The sequence below is a fragment of the Acipenser ruthenus genome, chromosome 16, assembly GCF_902713425.1.
Source record: "Acipenser ruthenus chromosome 16, fAciRut3.2 maternal haplotype, whole genome shotgun sequence".
Classification (NCBI taxonomy): domain Eukaryota; kingdom Metazoa; phylum Chordata; class Actinopteri; order Acipenseriformes; family Acipenseridae; genus Acipenser; species Acipenser ruthenus.
This window is the reverse complement of record NC_081204.1, coordinates 18,260,103-18,284,207: the sequence shown is the minus strand read 5'-3', so window position 1 is coordinate 18,284,207 and position 24,105 is coordinate 18,260,103.

Genomic DNA, 24,105 nt, shown 5'->3' with positions numbered 1-24,105 from the left:
ACTCCAGTTACACAATTATCCCGCTGTTCTCCCGTCACATAAATATACCGCTCAACTCCCGTCACAGCAGTCAAACAAGTATACTGAAGCTCTCCCGTCACACAAGTTTACCACTGCTCCGCCTTCACACATGTATACAGCTGTATTCCCGTCACACAATTATCCCGCTGTTCTCCAGTCACACCAGTATACTGCTGTACTGCAGTCACACAGGTATCCCGCTTTTCTCCCGTCACACCAGTAAACCGCGGTACTGCCGTCAAACAAGCATACTGCTGTAATTCCGTCACACAAGGATACTGATGTTCTCCAGTCACACAAGTATACCGCTGTACTGCTGCAGTCAGAAAAGTATACCAATGTACTCCCGTCACACCAGTATACGGCTGTTCTCCCGTCACACAATTACCCCTCTGTTCATCCTTCAGACAAGTATACCGCTGTACTCCCGTCACACAATTATCCCGCTGTTCTCCCGTCACATAAATATACCGCTCTACTCCCGTCACAGCAGTCAAACAAGTATACCGAAGCTCTCCCGTCACACAAGTTTACCACTGCACCGCCTTCACACATGTATACAGCTGTATTCCCGTCACACAATTATCCCGCTGTTATCCAGTCACACCAGTATACTGCTGTACTGCAGTCACACAGGTATCCCGCTTTTCTCCCGTCACACCAGTAAACCGCGGTACTGCCGTCAAACAAGCATACTGCTGTAATTCCGTCACACAAGTATACTGATGTTCTCCAGTCACACAAGTATACCGCTGTACTGCTGCAGTCAGAAAAGTATACCAATGTACTCCCGTCACACCAGTATACGGCTGTTCTCCCGTCACACAATTATCCCGCTGTTCTCCCATCACACAAGTATACCACTGCACTGCAGTCATAAAAGTATCCCGCTGTTCTCCCGTCACTCACGCATACTGCTGTAGTCCCGTCACACAATTATCCCGCTGTTCTCTAGTCACACCAGTATACTGCTGTACTGCAGTCACACAAGTATCCCTCTTTTCTCCCGACACACCAGTAAACCGCAGTACTGCTGTCACACAAACATACTGCTGTAATCCCTTCACACAATTATCCCGCTGTTCTCCAGTCACACAACCATGCTGCAGTCCCGTCATACAAGTATCCCGCTGTTGTCCCGTTACATAAGTATACTGCTCCACTCCCGTCACACAAGTAAATCGATGCACACCCGTCACACTCATTTACCGCTATACGCCCGTCACACAAGTATACTGCTGTTCTCCCATCACACCAGTATCCCGCTGTACTGCAGTCACACAAGTATACCACTGTACTCCAGTTACACAATTATCCCGCTGTTCTCCCGTCACACAAGTACATAGCTGCACTGCCGTCAGACAAATATCCCGCTGTTCTCCCGTCACATAAATATACCGCTCTACTCCCGTCACAGCAGTCAAACAAGTATACCGAAGCGCTCCCGTCACACAAGTTTACCACTGCTCCGCCTTCACACATGTATACAGCTGTATTCCCGTCACACAATTATCCCGCTGTTCTCCAGTCACACCAGTATACTGCTGTACTGCAGTCACACAGGTATCCCGCTTTTCTCCCGTCACACCAGTAAACCGCGGTACTGCCGTCAAAGAAGCATACTGCTGTAATTCCGTCACACAAGGATACTGATGTTCTCCAGTCACACAAGTATACCGCTGTACTGCTGCAGTCAGAAAAGTATACCAATGTACTCCCGTCACACCAGTATACGGCTGTTCTCCCGTCACACAATTACCCCTCTGTTCATCCTTCAGACAAGTATACCGCTGTACTCCCGTCACACAATTATCCCGCTGTTCTCCCGTCACATAAATATACCGCTGTACTCCCGTCACAGCAGTCAAACAAGTATACCGAAGCTCTCCCGTCACACAAGTTTACCACTGCACCGCCTTCACACATGTATACAGCTGTATTCCCGTCACACAATTATCCCGCTGTTATCCAGTCACACCAGTATACTGCTGTACTGCAGTCACACAGGTATCCCGCTTTTCTCCCGTCACACCAGTAAACCGCGGTACTGCCGTCAAAGAAGCATACTGCTGTAATTCCGTCACACAAGGATACTGATGTTCTCCAGTCACACAAGTATACCGCTGTACTGCTGCAGTCAGAAAAGTATACCAATGTACTCCCGTCACACCAGTATACGGCTGTTCTCCCGTCACACAATTACCCCTCTGTTCATCCTTCAGACAAGTATACCGCTGTACTCCCGTCACACAATTATCCCGCTGTTCTCCCGTCACATAAATATACCGCTGTACTCCCGTCACAGCAGTCAAACAAGTATACCGAAGCTCTCCCGTCACACAAGTTTACCACTGCACCGCCTTCACACATGTATACAGCTGTATTCCCGTCACACAATTATCCCGCTGTTATCCAGTCACACCAGTATACTGCTGTACTGCAGTCACACAGGTATCCCGCTTTTCTCCCGTCACACCAGTAAACCGCGGTACTGCCGTCAAACAAGCATACTGCTGTAATTCCGTCACACAAGTATACTGATGTTCTCCAGTCACACAAGTATACCGCTGTACTGCTGCAGTCAGAAAAGTATACCAATGTACTCCCGTCACACCAGTATACGGCTGTTCTCCCGTCACACAATTATCCCGCTGTTCTCCCATCACACAAGTATACCACTGCACTGCAGTCATAAAAGTATCCCGCTGTTCTCCCGTCACTCACGCATACTGCTGTAGTCCCGTCACACAATTATCCCGCTGTTCTCTAGTCACACCAGTATACTGCTGTACTGCAGTCACACAAGTATCCCTCTTTTCTCCCGACACACCAGTAAACCGCAGTACTGCTGTCACACAAACATACTGCTGTAATCCCTTCACACAATTATCCCGCTGTTCTCCAGTCACACAACCATGCTGCAGTCCCGTCATACAAGTATCCCGCTGTTGTCCCGTTACATAAGTATACTGCTCCACTCCCGTCACACAAGTAAATCGATGCACACCCGTCACACTCATTTACCGCTATACGCCCGTCACACAAGTATACTGCTGTTCTCCCATCACACCAGTATCCCGCTGTACTGCAGTCACACAAGTATACCACTGTACTCCAGTTACACAATTATCCCGCTGTTCTCCCGTCACACAAGTACATAGCTGCACTGCCGTCAGACAAATATCCCGCTGTTCTCCCGTCACATAAATATACCGCTCTACTCCCGTCACAGCAGTCAAACAAGTATACCGAAGCGCTCCCGTCACACAAGTTTACCACTGCTCCGCCTTCACACATGTATACAGCTGTATTCCCGTCACACAATTATCCCGCTGTTCTCCAGTCACACCAGTATACTGCTGTACTGCAGTCACACAGGTATCCCGCTTTTCTCCCGTCACACCAGTAAACCGCGGTACTGCCGTCAAAGAAGCATACTGCTGTAATTCCGTCACACAAGGATACTGATGTTCTCCAGTCACACAAGTATACCGCTGTACTGCTGCAGTCAGAAAAGTATACCAATGTACTCCCGTCACACCAGTATACGGCTGTTCTCCCGTCACACAATTATCCCGCTGTTCTCCCATCACACAAGTATACCACTGCACTGCAGTCATAAAAGTATCCCGCTGTTGTCCCGTCACTCAAGCATACTGCTGTAGTCCCGTCACACAATTATCCCGCTGTTCTCTAGTCACACCAGTATACTGCTGTACTGCAGTCACACAAGTATCCCTCTTTTCTCCCGACACACCAGTAAACCGCAGTACTGCTGTCACACAAACATACTGCTGTAATCCCTTCACACAATTATCCCGCTGTTCTCCAGTCACACAAGTATACTGCTCCACTCCCGTCACACAAGTAAATCGATGCACACCCGTCACACTCATTTACCGCTATACGCCCGTCACACAAGTATACTGCTGTTCTCCTATCACACCAGTATCCCGCTGTACTGCAGTCACACAAGTATACCACTGTACTCCAGTTACACAATTATCCCGCTGTTCTCCCGTCACACAAGTACATAGCTGCACTGCCGTCAGACAAATATCCCGCTGTTCTCCCGTCACATAAATATACCGCTCTACTCCCGTCACAGCAGTCAAACAAGTATACCGAAGATCTCCCGTCACACAAGTTTACCACTGCTCCGCCTTCACACATGTATACAGCTGTATTCCCGTCACACAATTATCCCGCTGTTCTCCAGTCACACCAGTATACTGCTGTACTGCAGTCACACAAGTATCCCGCTTTTCTCCCGTCACACCAGTAAACCGGAGTACTGCCGTCACACAAGCATACTGCTGTACTCCCGTCACTCAAGTATACCGCTACACTCCCGTCACACAAGTATTCCGCTGCACACACGTCACACAGGTATACCGCTGTACTGCTGCAGTCACAGAAGTATACGAATGTGCTCCCGTCACACAAGTATACCGCTCCACTGCCGACATAAAAGTATCCCGCTGTTCTCCCGTCACACAACCATACCGCTGCAGTCCCGTCATACAAGTATCCCGCTGTTGTCACGTTACACACTGCTCCACTCCCGTCACACAAGTAAATCGATGCACACTCTGTGACGGCGTTTACCGCTGTACGCCCGTCACACAAGTATACTGCTGTTCTCACATCACACCAGTATCACGCTGTACTGCAGTCACACAAGTATACCACTGTACTCCAGTTACACAATTATCCCGCTGTTCTCCCGTCACACAACTACATAGCTGCACTGCCGTCAGATAAATATCCGGCTGTACTCCTGTCACACAATTCACACGAGCATACTGCTGTACTCCTGTCACACAATTCATCCTTCACACAAGTCAGCTGTATTCCCGTCACACAATTATACCGCTGTTCTCCAGTCACACCAGTATACGTACTGCAGTCACACAAGTATACCGCTGTTCTCCAGTCACACAATAATCCCGCTGTTCTCCCGTCACACAAGTATACTGCTGCACTGCCGCCACACAAGCATACTGCTGTTCTCCTGTCACACAATTACCCCTCTTTTCATCCTTCAGACAAGTATACCGCTGTACTCCCGTCACACAATTATCCCGCTGTTCTCCCGTCACATAAATATACCGCTCTACTCCCGTCACAGCAGTTAAACAAGTATACCGAAGCTCTCCCGTCACACAAGTTTACCACTGCTTCGCCTTCACACATGTATACAGCTGTATTCCCGTCACACCAGTATACTGCTGTACTGCAGTCACACAGGTATCCCGCTTTTCTCCCGTCACACCAGTAAACCGCGGTACTGCCGTCAAACAAGCATACTGCTGTAATTCCGTCACACAAGGATACTGATGTTCTCCAGTCACACAAGTATACCGCTGTACTGCTGCAGTCAGAAAAGTATACCAATGTACTCCCGTCACACCAGTATACGGCTGTTCTCCCGTCACACAAGTATACCACTGCACTGCAGTCATAAAAGTATCCCGCTGTTGTCCCGTCACTCAAGCATACTGCTGTAGTCCCGTCACACAATTATCCCGCTGTTCTCTAGTCACACCAGTATACTGCTGTACTGCAGTCACACAAGTATCCCTCTTTTCTCCCGACACACCAGTAAACCGCAGTACTGCTGTCACACAAACATACTGCTGTAATCCCTTCACACAATTATCCCGCTGTTCTCCAGTCACACAAGTATACTGCTCCACTCCCGTCACACAAGTAAATCGATGCACACCCGTCACACTCATTTACCGCTATACGCCCGTCACACAAGTATACTGCTGTTCTCCTATCACACCAGTATCCCGCTGTACTGCAGTCACACAAGTATACCACTGTACTCCAGTTACACAATTATCCCGCTGTTCTCCCGTCACACAAGTACATAGCTGCACTGCCGTCAGACAAATATCCCGCTGTTCTCCCGTCACATAAATATACCGCTCTACTCCCGTCACAGCAGTCAAACAAGTATACCGAAGATCTCCCGTCACACAAGTTTACCACTGCTCCGCCTTCACACATGTATACAGCTGTATTCCCGTCACACAATTATCCCGCTGTTCTCCAGTCACACCAGTATACTGCTGTACTGCAGTCACACAAGTATCCCGCTTTTCTCCCGTCACACCAGTAAACCGGAGTACTGCCGTCACACAAGCATACTGCTGTACTCCCGTCACTCAAGTATCCGCTACACTCCCGTCACACAAGTATTCCGCTGCACACACGTCACACAGGTATACCGCTGTACTGCTGCAGTCACAGAAGTATACGAATATGCTCCCGTCACACAAGTATACCGCTCCACTGCCGACATAAAAGTATCCCGCTGTTCTCCCGTCACACAACCATACCGCTGCAGTCCCGTCATACAAGTATCCCGCTGTTGTCACGTTACATACTGCTCCACTCCCGTCACACAAGTATATCGATGCACACTCTGTGACGGCGTTTACCGCTGTACGCCCGTCACACAAGTATACTGCTGTTCTCACATCACACCAGTATCACGCTGTACTGCAGTCACACAAGTATACCACTGTACTCCAGTTACACAATTATCCCGCTGTTCTCCCGTCACACAACTACATAGCTGCACTGCCGTCAGATAAATATCCGGCTGTACTCCTGTCACACAATTCACACGAGCATACTGCTGTACTCCTGTCACACAATTCATCCTTCACACAAGTCAGCTGTATTCCCGTCACACAATTATACCGCTGTTCTCCAGTCACACCAGTATACGTACTGCAGTCACACAAGTATACCGCTGTTCTCCAGTCACACAATAATCCCGCTGTTCTCCCGTCACACAAGTATACTGCTGCACTGCCGCCACACAAGCATACTGCTGTTCTCCTGTCACACAATTACCCCTCTTTTCATCCTCAGACAAGTATACCGCTGTACTCCCGTCACACAATTATCCCGCTGTTCTCCCGTCACATAAATATACCGCTCTACTCCCGTCACAGCAGTCAAACAAGTATACCGAAGCTCTCCCGTCACACAAGTTTACCACTGCTTCGCCTTCACACATGTATACAGCTGTATTCCCGTCACACCAGTATACTGCTGTACTGCAGTCACACAGGTATCCCGCTTTTCTCCCGTCACACCAGTAAACCGCGGTACTGCCGTCAAACAAGCATACTGCTGTAATTCCGTCACACAAGGATACTGATGTTCTCCAGTCACACAAGTATACCGCTGTACTGCTGCAGTCAGAAAAGTATACCAATGTACTCCCGTCACACCAGTATACGGCTGTTCTCCCGTCACACAAGTATACCACTGCACTGCAGTCATAAAAGTATCCCGCTGTTCTCCCGTCACTCAAGCATACTGCTGTAGTCCCGTCACACAATTATCCCGCTGTTCTCTAGTCACACCAGTATACTGCTGTACTGCAGTCACACAAGTATCCCTCTTTTCTCCCGACACACCAGCAAACCGCAGTACTGCTGTCACACAAACATACTGCTGTAATCCCTTCACACAATTATCCCGCTGTTCTCCAGTCACACAAATATACTGCTCCACTCCCGTCACACAAGTAAATCGATGCACACCCGTCACACTCATTTACCGCTATACGCCCGTCACACAAGTATACTGCTGTTCTCCCATCACACCAGTATCCCGCTGTACTGCAGTCACACAAGTATACCACTGTACTCCAGTTACACAATTATCCCGCTGTTCTCCCGTCACACAAGTACATAGCTGCACTGCCGTCAGACAAATATCCCGCTGTTCTCCCGTCACATAAATATACCGCTCTACTCTCGTCACAGCAGTCAAACAAGTATACTGAAGCTCTCCCGTCACACAAGTTTACCACTGCTCCGCCTTCACACATGTATACAGCTGTATTCCCGTCACACAATTATCCCGCTGTTCTCCAGTCACACCAGTATACTGCTGTACTGCAGTCACACAAGTATCCCGCTTTTCTCCCGTCACACCAGTAAACCGGAGTACTGCCGTCACACAATAATACTGCTGTAATCCCTTCACACAAGGATACTGCTGTACTCCCGTCACTCAAGTATACCACTACACTCCCGTCACACAAGTATTCCGCTGCACACACGTTACACAGGTATACCGCTGTACTGCTGCAGTCACAGAAGTATACGAATGTGCTCCCGTCACACAAGTATACCGCTCCACTGCCGACATAAAAGTATCCCGCTGTTCTCCCGTCACACAACCATACCGCTGCAGTCCCGTCATACAAGTATCCCGCTGTTGTCACGTTACATACTGCTCCACTCCCGTCACACAAGTATATCGATGCACACTCTGTGACGGCGTTTACCGCTGTACGCCCGTCACACAAGTATACTGCTGTTCTCACATCACACCAGTATCACGCTGTACTGCAGTCACACAAGTATACCACTGTACTCCAGTTACACAATTATCCCGCTGTTCTCCCGTCACACAACTACATAGCTGCACTGCCGTCAGATAAATATCCGGCTGTACTCCTGTCACACAATTCACACGAGCATACTGCTGTACTCCTGTCACACAATTCATCCTTCACACAAGTCAGCTGTATTCCCGTCACACAATTATACCGCTGTTCTCCAGTCACACCAGTATACGTACTGCAGTCACACAAGTATACCGCTGTTCTCCAGTCACACAATAATCCCGCTGTTCTCCCGTCACACAAGTATACTGCTGCACTGCCGCCACACAAGCATACTGCTGTTCTCCTGTCACACAATTACCCCTCTTTTCATCCTTCAGACAAGTATACCGCTGTACTCCCGTCACACAATTATCCCGCTGTTCTCCCGTCACATAAATATACCGCTCTACTCCCGTCACAGCAGTCAAACAAGTATACCGAAGCTCTCCCGTCACACAAGTTTACCACTGCTTCGCCTTCACACATGTATACAGCTGTATTCCCGTCACACCAGTATACTGCTGTACTGCAGTCACACAGGTATCCCGCTTTTCTCCCGTCACACCAGTAAACCGCGGTACTGCCGTCAAACAAGCATACTGCTGTAATTCCGTCACACAAGGATACTGATGTTCTCCAGTCACACAAGTATACCGCTGTACTGCTGCAGTCAGAAAAGTATACCAATGTACTCCCGTCACACCAGTATACGGCTGTTCTCCCGTCACACAAGTATACCACTGCACTGCAGTCATAAAAGTATCCCGCTGTTCTCCCATCACACAAGTATACCACTGCACTGCAGTCATAAAAGTATCCCGCTGTTGTCCCGTCACTCAAGCATACTGCTGTAGTCCCGTCACACAATTATCCCGCTGTTCTCTAGTCACACCAGTATACTGCTGTACTGCAGTCACACAAGTATCCCTCTTTTCTCCCGACACACCAGTAAACCGCAGTACTGCTGTCACACAAACATACTGCTGTAATCCCTTCACACAATTATCCCGCTGTTCTCCAGTCACACAAGTATACTGCTCCACTCCCGTCACACAAGTAAATCGATGCACACCCGTCACACTCATTTACCGCTATACGCCCGTCACACAAGTATACTGCTGTTCTCCTATCACACCAGTATCCCGCTGTACTGCAGTCACACAAGTATACCACTGTACTCCAGTTACACAATTATCCCGCTGTTCTCCCGTCACACAAGTACATAGCTGCACTGCCGTCAGACAAATATCCCGCTGTTCTCCCGTCACATAAATATACCGCTCTACTCCCGTCACAGCAGTCAAACAAGTATACCGAAGATCTCCCGTCACACAAGTTTACCACTGCTCCGCCTTCACACATGTATACAGCTGTATTCCCGTCACACAATTATCCCGCTGTTCTCCAGTCACACCAGTATACTGCTGTACTGCAGTCACACAAGTATCCCGCTTTTCTCCCGTCACACCAGTAAACCGGAGTACTGCCGTCACACAAGCATACTGCTGTACTCCCGTCACTCAAGTATACCGCTACACTCCCGTCACACAAGTATTCCGCTGCACACACGTCACACAGGTATACCGCTGTACTGCTGCAGTCACAGAAGTATACGAATGTGCTCCCGTCACACAAGTATACCGCTCCACTGCCGACATAAAAGTATCCCGCTGTTCTCCCGTCACACAACCATACCGCTGCAGTCCCGTCATACAAGTATCCCGCTGTTGTCACGTTACATACTGCTCCACTCCCGTCACACAAGTATATCGATGCACACTCTGTGACGGCGTTTACCGCTGTACGCCCGTCACACAAGTATACTGCTGTTCTCACATCACACCAGTATCACGCTGTACTGCAGTCACACAAGTATACCACTGTACTCCAGTTACACAATTATCCCGCTGTTCTCCCGTCACACAACTACATAGCTGCACTGCCGTCAGATAAATATCCGGCTGTACTCCTGTCACACAATTCACACGAGCATACTGCTGTACTCCTGTCACACAATTCATCCTTCACACAAGTCAGCTGTATTCCCGTCACACAATTATACCGCTGTTCTCCAGTCACACCAGTATACGTACTGCAGTCACACAAGTATACCGCTGTTCTCCAGTCACACAATAATCCCGCTGTTCTCCCGTCACACAAGTATACTGCTGCACTGCCGCCACACAAGCATACTGCTGTTCTCCTGTCACACAATTACCCCTCTTTTCATCCTTCAGACAAGTATACCGCTGTACTCCCGTCACACAATTATCCCGCTGTTCTCCCGTCACATAAATATACCGCTCTACTCCCGTCACAGCAGTCAAACAAGTATACCGAAGCTCTCCCGTCACACAAGTTTACCACTGCTTCGCCTTCACACATGTATACAGCTGTATTCCCGTCACACCAGTATACTGCTGTACTGCAGTCACACAGGTATCCCGCTTTTCTCCCGTCACACCAGTAAACCGCGGTACTGCCGTCAAACAAGCATACTGCTGTAATTCCGTCACACAAGGATACTGATGTTCTCCAGTCACACAAGTATACCGCTGTACTGCTGCAGTCAGAAAAGTATACCAATGTACTCCCGTCACACCAGTATACGGCTGTTCTCCCGTCACACAAGTATACCACTGCACTGCAGTCATAAAAGTATCCCGCTGTTCTCCCGTCACTCAAGCATACTGCTGTAGTCCCGTCACACAATTATCCCGCTGTTCTCTAGTCACACCAGTATACTGCTGTACTGCAGTCACACAAGTATCCCTCTTTTCTCCCGACACACCAGCAAACCGCAGTACTGCTGTCACACAAGCATACTGCTGTACTCCCGTCACTCAAGTATACCGCTACACTCCCGTCACACAAGTATTCCGCTGCACACACGTCACACAGGTATACCGCTGTACTGCTGCAGTCACAGAAGTATACGAATGTGCTCCCGTCACACAAGTATACCGCTCCACTGCCGACATAAAAGTATCCCGCTGTTCTCCCGTCACACAACCATACCGCTGCAGTCCCGTCATACAAGTATCCCGCTGTTGTCACGTTACATACTGCTCCACTCCCGTCACACAAGTATATCGATGCACACTCTGTGACGGCGTTTACCGCTGTACGCCCGTCACACAAGTATACTGCTGTTCTCACATCACACCAGTATCACGCTGTACTGCAGTCACACAAGTATACCACTGTACTCCAGTTACACAATTATCCCGCTGTTCTCCCGTCACACAACTACATAGCTGCACTGCCGTCAGATAAATATCCGGCTGTACTCCTGTCACACAATTCACACGAGCATACTGCTGTACTCCTGTCACACAATTCATCCTTCACACAAGTCAGCTGTATTCCCGTCACACCAGTATACTGCTGTACTGCAGTCACACAGGTATCCCGCTTTTCTCCCGTCACACCAGTAAACCGCGGTACTGCCGTCAAACAAGCATACTGCTGTAATTCCGTCACACAAGGATACTGATGTTCTCCAGTCACACAAGTATACCGCTGTACTGCTGCAGTCAGAAAAGTATACCAATGTACTCCCGTCACACCAGTATACGGCTGTTCTCCCGTCACACAAGTATACCACTGCACTGCAGTCATAAAAGTATCCCGCTGTTCTCCCGTCACTCAAGCATACTGCTGTAGTCCCGTCACACAATTATCCCGCTGTTCTCTAGTCACACCAGTATACTGCTGTACTGCAGTCACACAAGTATCCCTCTTTTCTCCCGACACACCAGCAAACCGCAGTACTGCTGTCACACAAGCATACTGCTGTACTCCCGTCACTCAAGTATACCGCTACACTCCCGTCACACAAGTATTCCGCTGCACACACGTCACACAGGTATACCGCTGTACTGCTGCAGTCACAGAAGTATACGAATGTGCTCCCGTCACACAAGTATACCGCTCCACTGCCGACATAAAAGTATCCCGCTGTTCTCCCGTCACACAACCATACCGCTGCAGTCCCGTCATACAAGTATCCCGCTGTTGTCACGTTACATACTGCTCCACTCCCGTCACACAAGTATATCGATGCACACTCTGTGACGGCGTTTACCGCTGTACGCCCGTCACACAAGTATACTGCTGTTCTCACATCACACCAGTATCACGCTGTACTGCAGTCACACAAGTATACCACTGTACTCCAGTTACACAATTATCCCGCTGTTCTCCCGTCACACAACTACATAGCTGCACTGCCGTCAGATAAATATCCGGCTGTACTCCTGTCACACAATTCACACGAGCATACTGCTGTACTCCTGTCACACAATTCATCCTTCACACAAGTCAGCTGTATTCCCGTCACACAATTATACCGCTGTTCTCCAGTCACACCAGTATACGTACTGCAGTCACACAAGTATACCGCTGTTCTCCAGTCACACAATAATCCCGCTGTTCTCCCGTCACACAAGTATACTGCTGCACTGCCGCCACACAAGCATACTGCTGTTCTCCTGTCACACAATTACCCCTCTTTTCATCCTTCAGACAAGTATACCGCTGTACTCCCGTCACACAATTATCCCGCTGTTCTCCCGTCACATAAATATACCGCTCTACTCCCGTCACAGCAGTCAAACAAGTATACCGAAGCTCTCCCGTCACACAAGTTTACCACTGCTTCGCCTTCACACATGTATACAGCTGTATTCCCGTCACACCAGTATACTGCTGTACTGCAGTCACACAGGTATCCCGCTTTTCTCCCGTCACACCAGTAAACCGCGGTACTGCCGTCAAACAAGCATACTGCTGTAATTCCGTCACACAAGGATACTGATGTTCTCCAGTCACACAAGTATACCGCTGTACTGCTGCAGTCAGAAAAGTATACCAATGTACTCCCGTCACACCAGTATACGGCTGTTCTCCCGTCACACAAGTATACCACTGCACTGCAGTCATAAAAGTATCCCGCTGTTCTCCCGTCACTCAAGCATACTGCTGTAGTCCCGTCACACAATTATCCCGCTGTTCTCTAGTCACACCAGTATACTGCTGTACTGCAGTCACACAAGTATCCCTCTTTTCTCTCGACACACCAGCAAACCGCAGTACTGCTGTCACACAAACATACTGCTGTAATCCCTTCACACAATTATCCCGCTGTTCTCCAGTCACACAAATATACTGCTCCACTCCCGTCACACAAGTAAATCGATGCACACCCGTCACACTCATTTACCGCTATACGCCCGTCACACAAGTATACTGCTGTTCTCCCATCACACCAGTATCCCGCTGTACTGCAGTCACACAAGTATACCACTGTACTCCAGTTACACAATTATCCCGCTGTTCTCCCGTCACACAAGTACATAGCTGCACTGCCGTCAGACAAATATCCCGCTGTTCTCCCGTCACATAAATATACCGCTCTACTCTCGTCACAGCAGTCAAACAAGTATACTGAAGCTCTCCCGTCACACAAGTTTACCACTGCTCCGCCTTCACACATGTATACAGCTGTATTCCCGTCACACAATTATCCCGCTGTTCTCCAGTCACACCAGTATACTGCTGTACTGCAGTCACACAAGTATCCCGCTTTTCTCCCGTCACACCAGTAAACCGGAGTACTGCCGTCACACAATAATACTGCTGTAATCCCTTCACACAAGGATACTGCTGTACTCCCGTCACTCAAGTATACCACTACACTCCCGTCACACAAGTATTCCGCTGCACACACGTTACACAGGTATACCGCTGTACTGCTGCAGTCACAGAAGTATACGAATGTGCTCCCGTCACACAAGTATACCGCTCCACTGCCGACATAAAAGTATCCCGCTGTTCTCCCGTCACACAACCATACCGCTGCAGTCCCGTCATACAAGTATCCCGCTGTTGTCACGTTACATACTGCTCCACTCCCGTCACACAAGTATATCGATGCACACTCTGTGACGGCGTTTACCGCTGTACGCCCGTCACACAAGTATACTGCTGTTCTCACATCACACCAGTATCACGCTGTACTGCAGTCACACAAGTATACCACTGTACTCCAGTTACACAATTATCCCGCTGTTCTCCCGTCACACAACTACATAGCTGCACTGCCGTCAGATATATATCCCGCTGTACTCCTGTCACACAATTCACACGAGCATACTGCTGTACTCCTGTCACACAATTCATCCTTCACACAAGTATACAGCTGTATTCCCGTCACACAATTATACCGCTGTTCTCCAGTCACACCAGTATACCGCTGTTCTCCCGTCACACAAGTATACTGCTGCACTGCCGCCACACAAGTATACTGCTGTTCTCCTGTCACACCAGTATACCGCTGTACTGCAGTCACACAAGTATACCACTGTACTCCAGTTACACAATTATCCCGCTGTTCTCCCGTCACACAACTACATAGCTGCACTGCCGTCAGATATATATCCCGCTGTACTCCTGTCACACAATTCACACGAGCATACTGCTGTACTCCTGTCACACAATTCATCCTTCACACAAGTATACAGCTGTATTCCCGTCACACAATTATACCGCTGTTCTCCAGTCACACCAGTATACCGCTGTACTGCTGCAGTCAGAAAAGTATACCAATGTACTCCCGTCACACCAGTATACGGCTGTTCTCCCGTCACACAATTATCCCGCTGTTCTCCCGTCACACAAGTATACCACTGCACTGCAGTCATAAAAGTATCCTGCTGTTCTCCCGGCACTCAAGCATACTGCTGTAGTCCCGTCACACAATTATCCCGCTGTTCTCTAGTCACACCAGTATACTGCTGTACTGCAGTCACACAAGTATCCCTCTTTTCTCCCGACACACCAGTAAACCGCAGTACTGCTGTCACACAAACATACTGCTGTAATCCCTTCACACAATTATCCCGCTGTTCTCCAGTCACACAACCATACCGCTGCAGTCCCGTCATACAAGTATCCCGCTGTTGTCCCGTTACATAAGTATACTGCTCCACTCCCGTCACACAAGTAAATCGATGCACACCCGTCACACTCATTTACCGCTATACGCCCGTCACACAAGTATACTGCTGTTCTCCCATCACACCAGTATCCCGCTGTACTGCAGTCACACAAGTATACCACTGTACTCCAGTTACACAATTATCCCGCTGTTCTCCCGTCACACAAGTACATAGCTGCACTGCCGTCAGACAAATATCCCGCTGTTCTCCCGTCACATAAATATACCGCTCTACTCCCGTCACAGCAGTCAAACAAGTATACCGAAGCGCTCCCGTCACACAAGTTTACCACTGCTCCGCCTTCACACATGTATACAGCTGTATTCCCGTCACACAATTATCCCGCTGTTCTCCAGTCACACCAGTATACTGCTGTACTGCAGTCACACAGGTATCCCGCTTTTCTCCCGTCACACCAGTAAACCGCGGTACTGCCGTCAAAGAAGCATACTGCTGTAATTCCGTCACACAAGGATACTGATGTTCTCCAGTCACACAAGTATACCGCTGTACTGCTGCAGTCAGAAAAGTATACCAATGTACTCCCGTCACACCAGTATACGGCTGTTCTCCCGTCACACAATTATCCCGCTGTTCTCCCATCACACAAGTATACCACTGCACTGCAGTCATAAAAGTATCCCGCTGTTGTCCCGTCACTCAAGCATACTGCTGTAGTCCCGTCACACAATTATCCGGCTGTTCTCTAGTCACACCAGTATACTGCTGTACTGCAGTCACACAAGTATCCCTCTTTTCTCCCGACACACCAGTAAACCGCAGTACTGCTGTCACACAAACATACTGCTGTAATCCCTTCACACAATTATCCCGCTGTTCTCCAGTCACACAAGTATACTGCTCCACTCCCGTCACACAAGTAAATCGATGCACACCCGTCACACTCATTTACCGCTATACGCCCGTCACACAAGTATACTGCTGTTCTCCTATCACACCAGTATCCCGCTGTACTGCAGTCACACAAGTATACCACTGTACTCCAGTTACACAATTATCCCGCTGTTCTCCCGTCACACAAGTACATAGCTGCACTGCCGTCAGACAAATATCCCGCTGTTCTCCCGTCACATAAATATACCGCTCTACTCCCGTCACAGCAGTCAAACAAGTATACCGAAGATCTCCCGTCACACAAGTTTACCACTGCTCCGCCTTCACACATGTATACAGCTGTATTCCCGTCACACAATTATCCCGCTGTTCTCCAGTCACACCAGTATACTGCTGTACTGCAGTCACACAAGTATCCCGCTTTTCTCCCGTCACACCAGTAAACCGGAGTACTGCCGTCACACAAGCATACTGCTGTACTCCCGTCACTCAAGTATACCGCTACACTCCCGTCACACAAGTATTCCGCTGCACACACGTCACACAGGTATACCGCTGTACTGCTGCAGTCACAGAAGTATACGAATGTGCTCCCGTCACACAAGTATACCGCTCCACTGCCGACATAAAAGTATCCCGCTGTTCTCCCGTCACACAACCATACCGCTGCAGTCCCGTCATACAAGTATCCCGCTGTTGTCACGTTACATACTGCTCCACTCCCGTCACACAAGTATATCGATGCACACTCTGTGACGGCGTTTACCGCTGTACGCCCGTCACACAAGTATACTGCTGTTCTCACATCACACCAGTATCACGCTGTACTGCAGTCACACAAGTATACCACTGTACTCCAGTTACACAATTATCCCGCTGTTCTCCCGTCACACAACTACATAGCTGCACTGCCGTCAGATAAATATCCGGCTGTACTCCTGTCACACAATTCACACGAGCATACTGCTGTACTCCTGTCACACAATTCATCCTTCACACAAGTCAGCTGTATTCCCGTCACACAATTATACCGCTGTTCTCCAGTCACACCAGTATACGTACTGCAGTCACACAAGTATACCGCTGTTCTCCAGTCACACAATAATCCTGCTGTTCTCCCGTCACACAAGTATACTGCTGCACTGCCGCCACACAAGCATACTGCTGTTCTCCTGTCACACAATTACCCCTCTTTTCATCCTTCAGACAAGTATACCGCTGTACTCCCGTCACACAATTATCCCGCTGTTCTCCCGTCACATAAATATACCGCTCTACTCCCGTCACAGCAGTCAAACAAGTATACCGAAGCTCTCCCGTCACACAAGTTTACCACTGCTTCGCCTTCACACATGTATACAGCTGTATTCCCGTCACACCAGTATACTGCTGTACTGCAGTCACACAGGTATCCCGCTTTTCTCCCGTCACACCAGTAAACCGCGGTACTGCCGTCAAACAAGCATACTGCTGTAATTCCGTCACACAAGGATACTGATGTTCTCCAGTCACACAAGTATACCGCTGTACTGCTGCAGTCAGAAAAGTATACCAATGTACTCCCGTCACACCAGTATACGGCTGTTCTCCCGTCACACAAGTATACCACTGCACTGCAGTCATAAAAGTATCCCGCTGTTCTCCCGTCACTCAAGCATACTGCTGTAGTCCCGTCACACAATTATCCCGCTGTTCTCTAGTCACACCAGTATACTGCTGTACTGCAGTCACACAAGTATCCCTCTTTTCTCCCGACACACCAGCAAACCGCAGTACTGCTGTCACACAAACATACTGCTGTAATCCCTTCACACAATTATCCCGCTGTTCTCCAGTCACACAAATATACTGCTCCACTCCCGTCACACAAGTAAATCGATGCACACCCGTCACACTCATTTACCGCTATACGCCCGTCACACAAGTATACTGCTGTTCTCCCATCACACCAGTATCCCGCTGTACTGCAGTCACACAAGTATACCACTGTACTCCAGTTACACAATTATCCCGCTGTTCTCCCGTCACACAAGTACATAGCTGCACTGCCGTCAGACAAATATCCCGCTGTTCTCCCGTCACATAAATATACCGCTCTACTCTCGTCACAGCAGTCAAACAAGTATACTGAAGCTCTCCCGTCACACAAGTTTACCACTGCTCCGCCTTCACACATGTATACAGCTGTATTCCCGTCACACAATTATCCCGCTGTTCTCCAGTCACACCAGTATACTGCTGTACTGCAGTCACACAAGTATCCCGCTTTTCTCCCGTCACACCAGTAAACCGGAGTACTGCCGTCACACAATAATACTGCTGTAATCCCTTCACACAAGGATACTGCTGTACTCCCGTCACTCAAGTATACCACTACACTCCCGTCACACAAGTATTCCGCTGCACACACGTTACACAGGTATACCGCTGTACTGCTGCAGTCACAGAAGTATACGAATGTGCTCCCGTCACACAAGTATACCGCTCCACTGCCGACATAAAAGTATCCCGCTGTTCTCCCGTCACACAACCATACCGCTGCAGTCCCGTCATACAAGTATCCCGCTGTTGTCACGTTACATACTGCTCCACTCCCGTCACACAAGTATATCGATGCACACTCTGTGACGGCGTTTACCGCTGTACGCCCGTCACACAAGTATACTGCTGTTCTCACATCACACCAGTATCACGCTGTACTGCAGTCACACAAGTATACCACTGTACTCCAGTTACACAATTATCCCGCTGTTCTCCCGTCACACAACTACATAGCTGCACTGCCGTCAGATATATATCCCGCTGTACTCCTGTCACACAATTCACACGAGCATACTGCTGTACTCCTGTCACACAATTCATCCTTCACACAAGTATACAGCTGTATTCCCGTCACACAATTATACCGCTGTTCTCCAGTCACACCAGTATACCGCTGTTCTCCCGTCACACAAGTATACTGCTGCACTGCCGCCACACAAGTATACTGCTGTTCTCCTGTCACACCAGTATACCGCTGTACTGCAGTCACACAAGTATACCACTGTACTCCAGTTACACAATTATCCCGCTGTTCTCCCGTCACACAACTACATAGCTGCACTGCCGTCAGATATATATCCCGCTGTACTCCTGTCACACAATTCACACGAGCATACTGCTGTACTCCTGTCACACAATTCATCCTTCACACAAGTATACAGCTGTATTCCCGTCACACAATTATACCGCTGTTCTCCAGTCACACCAGTATACCGCTGTACTGCTGCAGTCAGAAAAGTATACCAATGTACTCCCGTCACACCAGTATACGGCTGTTCTCCCGTCACACAATTATCCCGCTGTTCTCCCGTCACACAAGTATACCACTGCACTGCAGTCATAAAAGTATCCTGCTGTTCTCCCGGCACTCAAGCATACTGCTGTAGTCCCGTCACACAATTATCCCGCTGTTCTCTAGTCACACCAGTATACTGCTGTACTGCAGTCACACAAGTATCCCTCTTTTCTCCCGACACACCAGTAAACCGCAGTACTGCTGTCACACAAACATACTGCTGTAATCCCTTCACACAATTATCCCGCTGTTCTCCAGTCACACAAGTATACTGCTCCACTCCCGTCACACAAGTAAATCGATGCACACCCGTCACACTCATTTACCGCTGTACGCCCGTCACACAAGTATACCACTGTACTCCCGTCACACCAGTATACTGCTGTACTGCAGTCACAGAAGTATACCACTGTACTCGTTACACAATTATCCCGCTGTTCTCCCGTCACACAAGTACATAGCTGCACTGCCATCAGACAAGTATCCCGCTGTTCTCCCGTCACACAATTATCCTGCTGTTCTCCCGTCACACAAGTATACTGCTGCACTGCCGTCACACAAGCATACTGCTATACTCCCATCACACAATTACCCCTCTGTTCATCCTTCACACAAGTATACAGCTATATTCCCGTCACACAATTATCTCTCTGTTCTACCGTCATACAATTATCCCGCCTGTTCTGCCGTTAAATAAGTAGACTGCTCTTCTCCCGTCACACAAGTATATCGATGCACACCCGTCACACACGTTTACCGCTGTACGCCCGTCACAGAAGTATACTGCTGTTCTCCCATCACACCAGTATCCCGCTGTACTGCAGTCACACAAGAATACCACTGTACTCCCGTCACACCAGTATACCACTGTACTGCAGTCACAGAAGTATACCACTGTACTCGTCACACAATTATCAAGCTGTTCTCCCGTCACACAAGTACATAGCTGCACTACAATCAGACAAGTATCCGGCTGTTCTCCCGTCACACTATTATCCTGCTGTTCTCCCGTCACACAAGTATACTGCTGTACTGCAGTCACACAAGTATCCCGCTTTTCTCCCGTCACACCAGTAAACCGGAGTACTGCCGTCACACAAGCATACTGCTGTAATCCCTTCGCACAAGGATACTGCTGTACTCCAGTCACTCAAGTATACCGCTACACTCCCGTCACACAAATATTCCGCTGCACACACGTCACACAGGTATACCGCTGTACTGCTGCAGTCACAGAAGTATACGAATGTGCTCCCGTCACACAAGTATACCGCTCCACTGCCGACATAAAAGTATCCCGCTGTTCTCCCGTCACACAACCATACCGCTGTAGTCCCGTCATACAAGTATCCCGCTGTTCTCCCGTTACATAAGTATACTGCTCCACTCCCGTCACACAAGTATATCGATGCACACTCTGTGACGACGTTTACCGCTGTACGCCCGTCACACAAGTATACTGCTGTTCTCCCATCACACCAGTATCCCGCTGTACTGCAGTCACACAACTATACCACTGTTCTCCCGTCACACCAGTATACCGCTGTACTGCACACACAAGTATACCACTGTACTCCAGTTACACAATTATCCCGCTGTTCTCCCGTCACACAACTACATAGCTGCACTGCCGTCAGATAAATATCCCGCTGTACTCCTGTCACACAATTCACACGAGCATACTGCTGTACTCCTGTCACACAATTCATCCTTCACACAAGTCAGCTGTATTCCCGTCACACAATTATACCGCTGTTCTCCAGTCACACCAGTATACGTACTGCAGTCACACAAGTATACCGCTGTTCTCCAGTCACACAATAATCCCGCTGTTCTCCCGTCACACAAGTATACTGCTGCACTGCCGCCACACAAGCATACTGCTGTTCTCCTGTCACACAATTACCCCTCTGTTCATCCTTCAGACAAGTATACCGCTGTACTCCCGTCACACAATTATCCCGCTGTTCTCCCGTCACATAAATATACCGCTCTACTCCCGTCACAGCAGTCAAACAAGTATACCGAAGCTCTCCCGTCACACAAGTTTACCACTGCTTCGCCTTCACACATGTATACAGCTGTATTCCCGTCACACAATTATCCCGCTGTTATCCAGTCACACCAGTATACTGCTGTACTGCAGTCACACAGGTATCCCGCTTTTCTCCCGTCACACCAGTAAACCGCGGTACTGCCGTCAAACAAGCATACTGCTGTAATTCCGTCACACAAGGATACTGATGTTCTCCAGTCACACAAGTATACCGCTGTACTGCTGCAGTCAGAAAAGTATACCAATGTACTCCCGTCACACCAGTATACGGCTGTTCTCCCGTCACACAAGTATACCACTGCACTGCAGTCATAAAAGTATCCCGCTGTTCTCCCGTCACTCAAGCATACTGCTGTAGTCCCGTCACACAATTATCCCGCTGTTCTCTAGTCACACCAGTATACTGCTGTACTGCAGTCACACAAGTATCCCTCTTTTCTCCCGACACACCAGTAAACCGCAGTACTGCTGTCACACAAACATACTGCTGTAATCCCTTCACACAATTATCCCGCTGTTCTCCAGTCACACAAATATACTGCTCCACTCCCGTCACACAAGTAAATCGATGCACACCCGTCACACTCATTTACCGCTATACGCCCGTCACACAAGTATACTGCTGTTCTCCCATCACACCAGTATCCCGCTGTACTGCAGTCACACAAGTATACCACTGTACTCCAGTTACACAATTATCCCGCTGTTCTCCCGTCACACAAGTACATAGCTGCACTGCCGTCAGACAAATATCCCGCTGTTCTCCCGTCACATAAATATACCGCTCTACTCTCGTCACAGCAGTCAAACAAGTATACTGAAGCTCTCCCGTCACACAAGTTTACCACTGCTCCGCCTTCACACATGTATACAGCTGTATTCCCGTCACACAATTATCCCGCTGTTCTCCAGTCACACCAGTATACTGCTGTACTGCAGTCACACAAGTATCCCGCTTTTCTCCCGTCACACCAGTAAACCGGAGTACTGCCGTCACACAATAATACTGCTGTAATCCCTTCACACAAGGATACTGCTGTACTCCCGTCACTCAAGTATACCACTACACTCCCGTCACACAAGTATTCCGCTGCACACACGTTACACAGGTATACCGCTCCACTGCCGACATAAAAGTATCCCGCTGTTCTCCCGTCACACAACCATACCGCTGCAGTCCCGTCATACAAGTATCCCGCTGTTGTCACGTTACATACTGCTCCACTCCCGTCACACAAGTATATCGATGCACACTCTGTGACGGCGTTTACCGCTGTACGCCCGTCACACAAGTATACTGCTGTTCTCACATCACACCAGTATCACGCTGTACTGCAGTCACACAAGTATACCACTGTACTCCAGTTACACAATTATCCCGCTGTTCTCCCGTCACACAACTACATAGCTGCACTGCCGTCAGATAAATATCCGGCTGTACTCCTGTCACACAATTCACACGAGCATACTGCTGTACTCCTGTCACACAATTCATCCTTCACACAAGTATACAGCTGTATTCCCGTCACACAATTATACCGCTGTTCTCCAGTCACACCAGTATACCGCTGTTCTCCCGTCACACAAGTATACTGCTGCACTGCCGCCACACAAGTATACTGCTGTTCTCCTGTCACACCAGTATACCGCTGTACTGCAGTCACACAAGTATACCACTGTACTCCAGTTACACAATTATCCCGCTGTTCTCCCGTCACACAACTACATAGCTGCACTGCCGTCAGATATATATCCCGCTGTACTCCTGTCACACAATTCACACGAGCATACTGCTGTACTCCTGTCACACAATTCATCCTTCACACAAGTATACAGCTGTATTCCCGTCACACAATTTTTATACCGCTGTTCTCCAGTCACACCAGTATACCGCTGTTCTCCCGTCACACAAGTATACTGTTGCACTGCCGCCACACAAGTATACTGCTGTTCTCCTGTCACACCAGTATACCGCTGTACTGCAGTCACACATGTATACCACTGTACTCCAGTTACACAATTATCCCGCTGTTCTCCCGTCACACAACTACATAGCTGCACTGCCGTCAGATAAATATCCCGCTGTACTCCTGTCACACAATTCACACGAGCATACTGCTGTACTCCTGTCACACAATTCATCCTTCACACAAGTATACAGCTGTATTCCCGTCACACAATTATACCGCTGTTCTCCAGTCACACCAGTATACCGCTGTTCTCCCGTCACACAAGTATACTGCTGCACTGCCGCCAGACAAGCATACTGCTGTTCTCCTGTCACACAATTACCCCTCTGTTCATCCTTCAGACAAGTATACCGCTGTACTCCCGTCACACAATTATCCCGCTGTTCTCCCGTCACATAAATATACCGCTCTACTCCCGTCACAGCAGTCAAACAAGTATA